Here is a 7,395-nt window from a genome sequence, read left to right as displayed (position 1 = left end):
CCGGGGGGGGGGGGGGGGGGGTGTCCCCACCCGGAAGTAGGCGCCATAAACCGCCCCGATAACCCGGCGCCATGAGGCGGCCGGATGACCGCCCCATGGGGCCAATGAACGGCGAAGCGGGACCTCACTCTAACTCTGCCCAATGTAAACTGCCCTCCATATATAGTCAAGCAAACCTCGAAAATCAAGCTCACATTTGCAGTATTCTGCGAGTACCAAGGGACTGAGATCACCTCCGCTCGGCCAGCACACTCCACACTGCGATGGGGGTCAGAATATATTAAGCGGCGGCGAGGGGTACACCCGATAGTGTGTACCCGGGAAGGTGAGGGTGGGGCGGACGCCGCGAGGGGGAGGCCACAGCTTGAGGCGTCATGGGGGGGGGTGGACACAATATAAGCCGGCGAGGTCGGTATATGGAATCTGCAGAGGGGCATCACAATAAACCTGGGGGCATCCAGCAGAGGTGAGGCACCGGCCACGCCATAGGTGAGAATACGCGGGGGCATTGGGCATATGGGGAGGGGTGGGGGGGGGACCCATTGGAAGGGGGTGGGACACACTTGGAGTGCGCGCACTCTCGCTATATATATCGGGGCCACAATTGGGGATAGTCAGGGATGGGGGGGGGACATTGGGGACGGGGGCTCACCAGGGAGATGCCGAGGCTCCCAACGTCGGCGGCGGATGTCGTAGTCGGGTTTGGTGGGTCGGGGGGTCGATACGTTCCGGCTGTGAGTTCGTGGGGGGCGGGGGCGGGGCCAAGAAAAGAGGGTAGGTTCATAATCTACACCCACTCAACTTCACAGCCCCATAGGCGCTCAACCATAGCGGCCCTGCTATCTCACCTCCTCCCTTCCACCGCCCTACCGCGCCATACGGGTTGCTGATTTACTCCCCCTTCCATCCCATCCATACGGGGCTCAGCCTTAATCTCACCCCCTCTCCCCATCCACCATCTAACGTGGTGGCGCCTCCCCCTCCATCCCCCATAGGGTGATTTCTCCAATCCCCCCTTCCCATCCCCCAAATAGGGTCAGGTCCTCCTCCCTCCCTTCCACATGCATCCTCCCCATCCGGGGTGGGCTCCATACCGGCCTTCGCACCCACCTCAACTCCACGGGCATTGAGTTTCAATCCTAACCTTCCCCAAGACTCAACCCCACCTAGGTGGGCGATACGGTCCCGCCTTCATAACCCCATAGCGGGATTAAGTCTCTCTCCATTCCACCCTTCCATCCCCCGGACCAGGGTGAGTTTCTCCCTCCCATAATTCCAGTCCTCCTCAATACAACAGAGCAAGACTGGGGCTCCCCCCTTCCATCCCCCATAGGGGTGGAGTTTCCTCCCCCCTTGCCCATCCCACCGAGTAGGGTACAGTTCCCCTACACTTTCAGCCCCACATAAGAGGTGGGCATCCCACCACGATTCCAAATCCACCGCAAATAGGGTTGGAGTAGGAAAAGAGTGAGCTAGCACTTGGGCCCCTGGTTACTGGCGCGCGATTTAGGGATGGGGCAGCGTTATGTGGGGTGTGCCTTCTACTCTGTGGCGAATTAGCACTCGCGCAGTGATATGGGCTCGAGTGTATTATGCGCGCGATATGGGGCACCTCTATCGCGCGGGGACTTAGTGGACGCGCGTAGAGTTTATGGGGGGGGATAGATGTGTGTGCTCGTCACTCCGGGGCGTTATGCGAGGCCGTTACCTCGCGCCAGTAGGGGATGGTTGGGGGCGCTCGCCCTATGTGGGGAGGTCTCTCGCGCGATGATAGTGGGGTTATGTATGGGGTCCGTAGGGGGGCACCTCTTGTGTCACACCGCCCGCTCACCTAGTGAGGGTGTGTTTGTGGCTCGTACGGGGTCGCTTCACTCGAAGATCCGTATTGGGCGGCGCTCTAATGTCGGGCACTCATCGAGGGGTAGGTGGGGTGTCGTACTAGGGGTGGTTATTGCGCGCGCCGCTATGCGCGCGCGTCGCTTTTTCGGGAGGCTCGTCACTCGGAGTGGAGGGTTAGTGGGGGCTCCCTCCCCTTGCGATGCGCCGTCCTATATAGGGGCAGTCAAGTGTGTGCTGGCAAGTCTCACGTCGGGTCGTGTATGCGCGCGAGGTTCATGGCGCGAGAGACGGGAGTGGGGGTGCGCTTTCATCTGCGCGGTCCCGTATGGGTGCGGCTTCAATGGGGCCCGGTTCATTATAGTGGGTGGCGGGCGTACACTCCGTGGGTGGGTGGGGCCGAGATACCCTGGGCCATGAGTGGAGTGGTGGGGGAAGTATTGGCTGTATGCGGGGGCCCTTCCGTTGTCAGGGCCCGCCTCACTCCGAGGTGGTAGTGGGTGCGAGGTTTGTCTTCTCGCGGGCGCTGTCCTTTCCTCAGCCGCGAGTGGTTAATGGGGTGGTTGGGTGCGTGCGCCCCTATACCGAGCGCGGGAGCCATAGTAATGGGGCCGTTTGGGCTTCCCCCTTTCCACCCCTCAACAGGTTCAATTTCTCCCCCTGCCCACCCCTATGTGGCATACTCCCCCCTAAAAGCCCTCCCCCCCAGTGCCCCTATTTAACTTACACCCATATAAAGCAGCACACCCAGCAACTGCGTGTCTTGGCTTTGGAAGTCACACAGGCGCCCGCTGATACCGACGTCACAGAGCTTCACCGCCCCCTCTCATCCAACAGGATATTGGAGGGTTTGACATCACGATGGACCCCCCGTGCTTCTCCTTCAGGTAGAACCAGGCCTTCACAATCTAACAGGGGGGGATACACGTCACATCAAATGGTCCTTTGTGTCCCCCCCCCTTCTTTTATGCCCCCCCCCCCTTGTTGTCTGCTTACTGCCCTGTCCAATCTTGCCCAGGATACGTTCAGGGATGGACCTTGGATGGCGTTTTTCTTCAGCTTCTCAGCCAGCAGGTCCGCCATCAGCTTCCATGCGATGAAGACGTCGTCCTGTGGGGTGGGGGGAGGTCAGTGGGGCTGGATGGGGGGTATTCTGGGGGGGGGTAGGGATGGGGTTGGGTGCTGGCGTGGGTGGGAGGGGATGGGGAGACCTCTATGTGGGACTGGGGAGGACAGGGAGAAGATCTGAAGGACCATCGATGGGCCCCTGGAGAATGATGGGGATGGGGGGGGCACCATCTTGGGTCCACCATGGGGAATGGGGACCCTCCTGGGGCTACTACATGGACAAAGGGACACTCCTAGGGCCCACTATTGGGAATGGGTAACCTCTTTTGGGACCACCATGGGGGATGAGGACCCTCCTAGTAGGCCCCACTGGGGCTGGGGACCCTCCTAGGGGTCACCACGGGGGATGGGGACCCTCCTGGGGCCACCAACTGGGGAATGGGGACGCTCATAGGGGCCAGCCCAGGGATGGGGACCTCCTCAGGGCCACCATGGGGTTGAGGACCTCCTAAGGGGCCATTAAATGGGACAGGGACCCTCCTAGGGGTCACCATGGGGGATGGGGACCCCTCCTAGTAGCCACGCACGGGGATGGGGACCCTCCTAAGGGCACCACCTGGGGACTGGGGACCCTTATTGTGGCCCACCAAGGGGATGAAGTTCCCATCTTGGGGGCCACCAAGGGGGATGGGGACCCTCCTACAGGGTCACCATGGGGATGAGGACCCTTTTTGGGGCTACTACATGGGAACAGGGACCCATCTTAGGGCCCCACTATGGGGATGGGGACCCCTCCTAAGAGCCACCAATAGGGGATGGGGAACCCCTCTTCGAGCCAACACCATGGGGGATGAGGACCCTCCTAAGGGCCACCAAGGGGGATTGGACCCCTCTTGTGGCCACCAAGGGGATGGGGTCCATCTTGGGGGCCACCAAGGGGATGGGGACCCTCCTCAGCGGCCACATGGGTTCGAGGACCTCCTAGGGGCCACCAAGGGGGTGGGGACCCTCCTAAGGGCTCAAGCAAGGGGGGTGTGGACCCCTCCTGGGGCTACTACATGGGACAGGGACCTCCTAGGGCCCAACTATGGGGGATGTGACCCCTCCTGGGACCACCAATGGGGGATGAGGAACCTCCTAGTAGCCCACACTGGGATGGGGAACCCTCCTAGGGGTCACCACGGGGGATGGGGACCCCTCCTGGGGCACCACTGGGGATGGGACCTCATAGGGGCCAGCAAGGGGATGGGGACCGCTCCTCAGGGCCACCATGGGGTGCGAGGACCCTCCTAAGGACCATTACTATGTGGAAGAATGGACAGGACCCCCTAGGGTCCAACCATGGGGATGGGGACCCTCCTAGTAGCCACCAACTGGGGATGGGGACCCCTCCTAAGGCCACCACTGGTATGGGGAACCCCTTTGTGGCCACCAGGGGATGAGGTCCCAATCTTGGGGCCACCAAGGGGGGATGGGGACCCTCCTCAGGCCACCACGGGGTTGAGGACCCCTCCTAGGGCCACCAAGGGGGTGGGGACCCTCCTAAGGCCAGCAGGGGGTGTGGACCCGCTGGGGCGACTACATGGGACAGGGACCCTCCTAGGGCCCACTATGGGGGATGGGGACCCTCCTAGGGCCCACTATGGGGGATGGGGACCCCTCCTGGGACCACCATGGGGGGAATGAGGACCCTCCAGTAGCCACCACTGGGGATGGTGACCCTCCCTAGGGGTCACCACGGGGGATGGGACCCCTCCTGGGGCCACCACTGGGATGGGGACCCATAGGGGGCCAGCAAGGGGATGGGGAACCCTCTAATGGGCCACCAAGGGGGTTGAGGACCCTTTTTGGGGCTACTTACATGAGACAGGGACCCATCTTAGGGCCACATGGGGGATGGGGACCCTCTTGACAGACCACAATGGGGGAAGGGGACCCAACACCCAGGGAGGGGTGGGGTAAGAAAGGTTATTGTGACGCCCCCGCCTCAATATCACTCAGCATTAGTGATTGAAGGTACCGAGCACTGCAGATATACAGGGCAGTCGTGGCTCTTGAGCACACATCAGATCCATCAGGATACGTTTGTTCTCCTCCCTGTTCCCGAGGCGCCTCAATTTGCTGTTAATTAAAGGGAGGGGGGGGTGGATAATAAGCAATGGAGGGGTCTGGATCCCACCCCCCAATTCAATAAAGGTTGGGGGGGGGGGGGGGGGGGGGTCTTACCTTGACAGCAATGACGTGGCCTGTCTTCCTAAAGCGCATCTTCCACACCTGCCCGCAGGTCCCACTGCCTATCTCCCCCATGGTTGGGGGGTTGGGTTGTTTGGGGGTTGGTTCTCCAGGTCATTGATTTCAGCTGATAAACGCTAAAGTGGGGGGGGGGGGAACGTGAGGTTGGGGGGGGCCAGGGGGAATGTCGGGACCCCCAAGCCCCCGCCCCCCATATGGGGCTGAGACCCACCAGCCCAGCAATGCTTAACATGGATGGGTGAGCTCTATAAGAAGGGGTGGAGCTGGTTTGATTCCCAGCTTCAGTTATGGATGGAGGGGGGGGGTGTCAGGGGATGTTGGGAACCCGCCCCCCCCCCCCCCCCAATTAAATGAGGGCTGAAGAACCACCCAAGCCCACAATGCTTAGCATGGATGGAATGACGCTCTATGGAACGGGTGAGCTGGTTGATTCCAGCTCATTATGGGTTTTTTTGGGGTTAAGGGGGATGGTGGGAACCCCCCCCCAAAATGTGGGGTGGGGGGGTCCAAGGGGGAATGTGGGACCCCCCAAGCCGCCCCCCCCATATGGGGCTGAGACCACCCAGCCCAGCAATGCTTGGATGGATTGAGCTCTATGGGAAGGGGTGGCTCAGGTTGATTCCCACTCAGTATGGAGTTGGGGGGGTCATGGGGGGGATGTTGGGACCTCCCCACATAAATGAGGGCTGAGACCACCCAGCCCAGCAATGCTTTAACATGGATGGTTAACTCAATGGGAGGGGTTGGCTCAGGTTGATTCCCAGCTTCAAAATTGCCCAAATAGAGCTCAAAATGAGCCAAAATGTGCCCCCGGCCACCCCCCCCCCCCCCCCCCGCCTTTTATGGTGCCTCCAACCTGCCCCCCACAGTGAGGTAGCCGGTTTGTTTCATGATCTCTCTGCAGCTTCTGGTCGAATCTCAATGCTGGGGGAAGAGAGAAAGCAGCTGGCCAATCAGAAAAGCAGGAAGGGAGAGGCTCGCCAATCAGAAGGAGGTGGGATCCGAAGGCTCAGCAAATCAGGACAAAAAGAGCTCCGGCATCAGTGGTATGGGGTGGTGTCTGACCATCCAATCAGCCTCCAGGGGAAGAGCTGGCCAATCACCACGCGCGGAAAATTATGGACTCTCTGGCCAATCAGCACGCATTGCTTTTGGGATACTCACAATCAGGGCACAGGAATCTGCTACCCTGGCCAATAGTGCACAGGAATCCCCCTCCCTCGCCCGAGCCACTCCGCGGTCACAGGAATCCGCATCCTTCCCAGCCAATTGGTGGCACAGAAATCTGGAACCCAACTGGGCCAATCGCTACACGGGCATCTGGTGCAGCTGGCCAATCAGCACACAGGAATCCCGTCCCCTCAGCCAATCAGCACACGGAATCTGGTACCCTCAGCAAATCAAACACAAGGCCATCCCCTCCCACAAGCCAATCGGTGCAGGGGAATCTGGTACCACTGGCCAACCAGCATGTGGGAATCCAGTACCCTCAGCCAATCAGCAATACAGGACCTCCCGCCCAAGGCAGCCAATAGGTTTGTTGAAAAGCGCCGCAGCTGGGACCAATGGGGAGCCAGCGGGGCGGGGCCAAAGGGGGGGGGGGCAATGGGATCCAGGGGTCCGGGAGCCAATGGGAGACAGGGGGTCAGGGCAAAGGGGGGCAGGGGCCAATGGCATCCCGGGGGCGGGGCCCAAGGGGGATCAAGGGGGGCCAATGGGATCCAGGGGGGCGGGGCCAAGTGGGTAGGGGGCCAATGGGACCCAGGGGGAGGGGCCAATGGGGATCAAGCCAATGGGATCCAAGGGGCGGGGCCAAGGGGGATCCGGGGGGCGGGGCCAAGGGGGATCCAGGGCCATATGGGAGCTAGGGGGCGGGGCCAATGGGGGGGGATCCGGGGGCAAGGGGCCAATGGGGAGCCAGGGGGCGGAGCCAAAGGGGAATCCAAGGGGGGCAGGGCCAGGGGGATCCGGGCCAATGGGGATCCAGGGGGTGGGGGCCAAAGGGGGGGGGCGGGGCCAATGGGATCCAGGGGGCGGGCCTCACCTCTCGACGCTGCGGGGCAACCAGGAATGGGCTGGGGCAGCGCGCCAGCATGTGACGGGGCCGGGCGGGGGTGCGTGGTTGGGGAACCTCGGGGGCTGCGGCCCGGCCCCCCCCATCTCGCTCCCAATGGGCAGCTGTAGAGCTGGGGGGGGGGACACAGAGAGGCGGTCAGAGAGACAAAACGCGACCCCAAA

The 7,395-nt window shown here is 61.7% G+C and overlaps 1 pseudogene; it reads right to left on the bottom strand.

The window, feature by feature from the left end:
• Nucleotides 1–270: 270 nt before the first annotated feature.
• LOC107307656 lies at nt 271–7,343 on the bottom strand (annotated as a pseudogene).
• Nucleotides 7,344–7,395: the final 52 nt, after the last annotated feature.

This window comes from Coturnix japonica, unplaced genomic scaffold (assembly GCF_001577835.2).
Source record: "Coturnix japonica isolate 7356 unplaced genomic scaffold, Coturnix japonica 2.1 chrUnrandom750, whole genome shotgun sequence".
Taxonomy (NCBI): Eukaryota; Metazoa; Chordata; class Aves; order Galliformes; family Phasianidae; genus Coturnix; species Coturnix japonica.
Note: the sequence above shows the minus strand (reverse complement) of the source record. Positions and strands in the feature narration are given on the sequence as shown.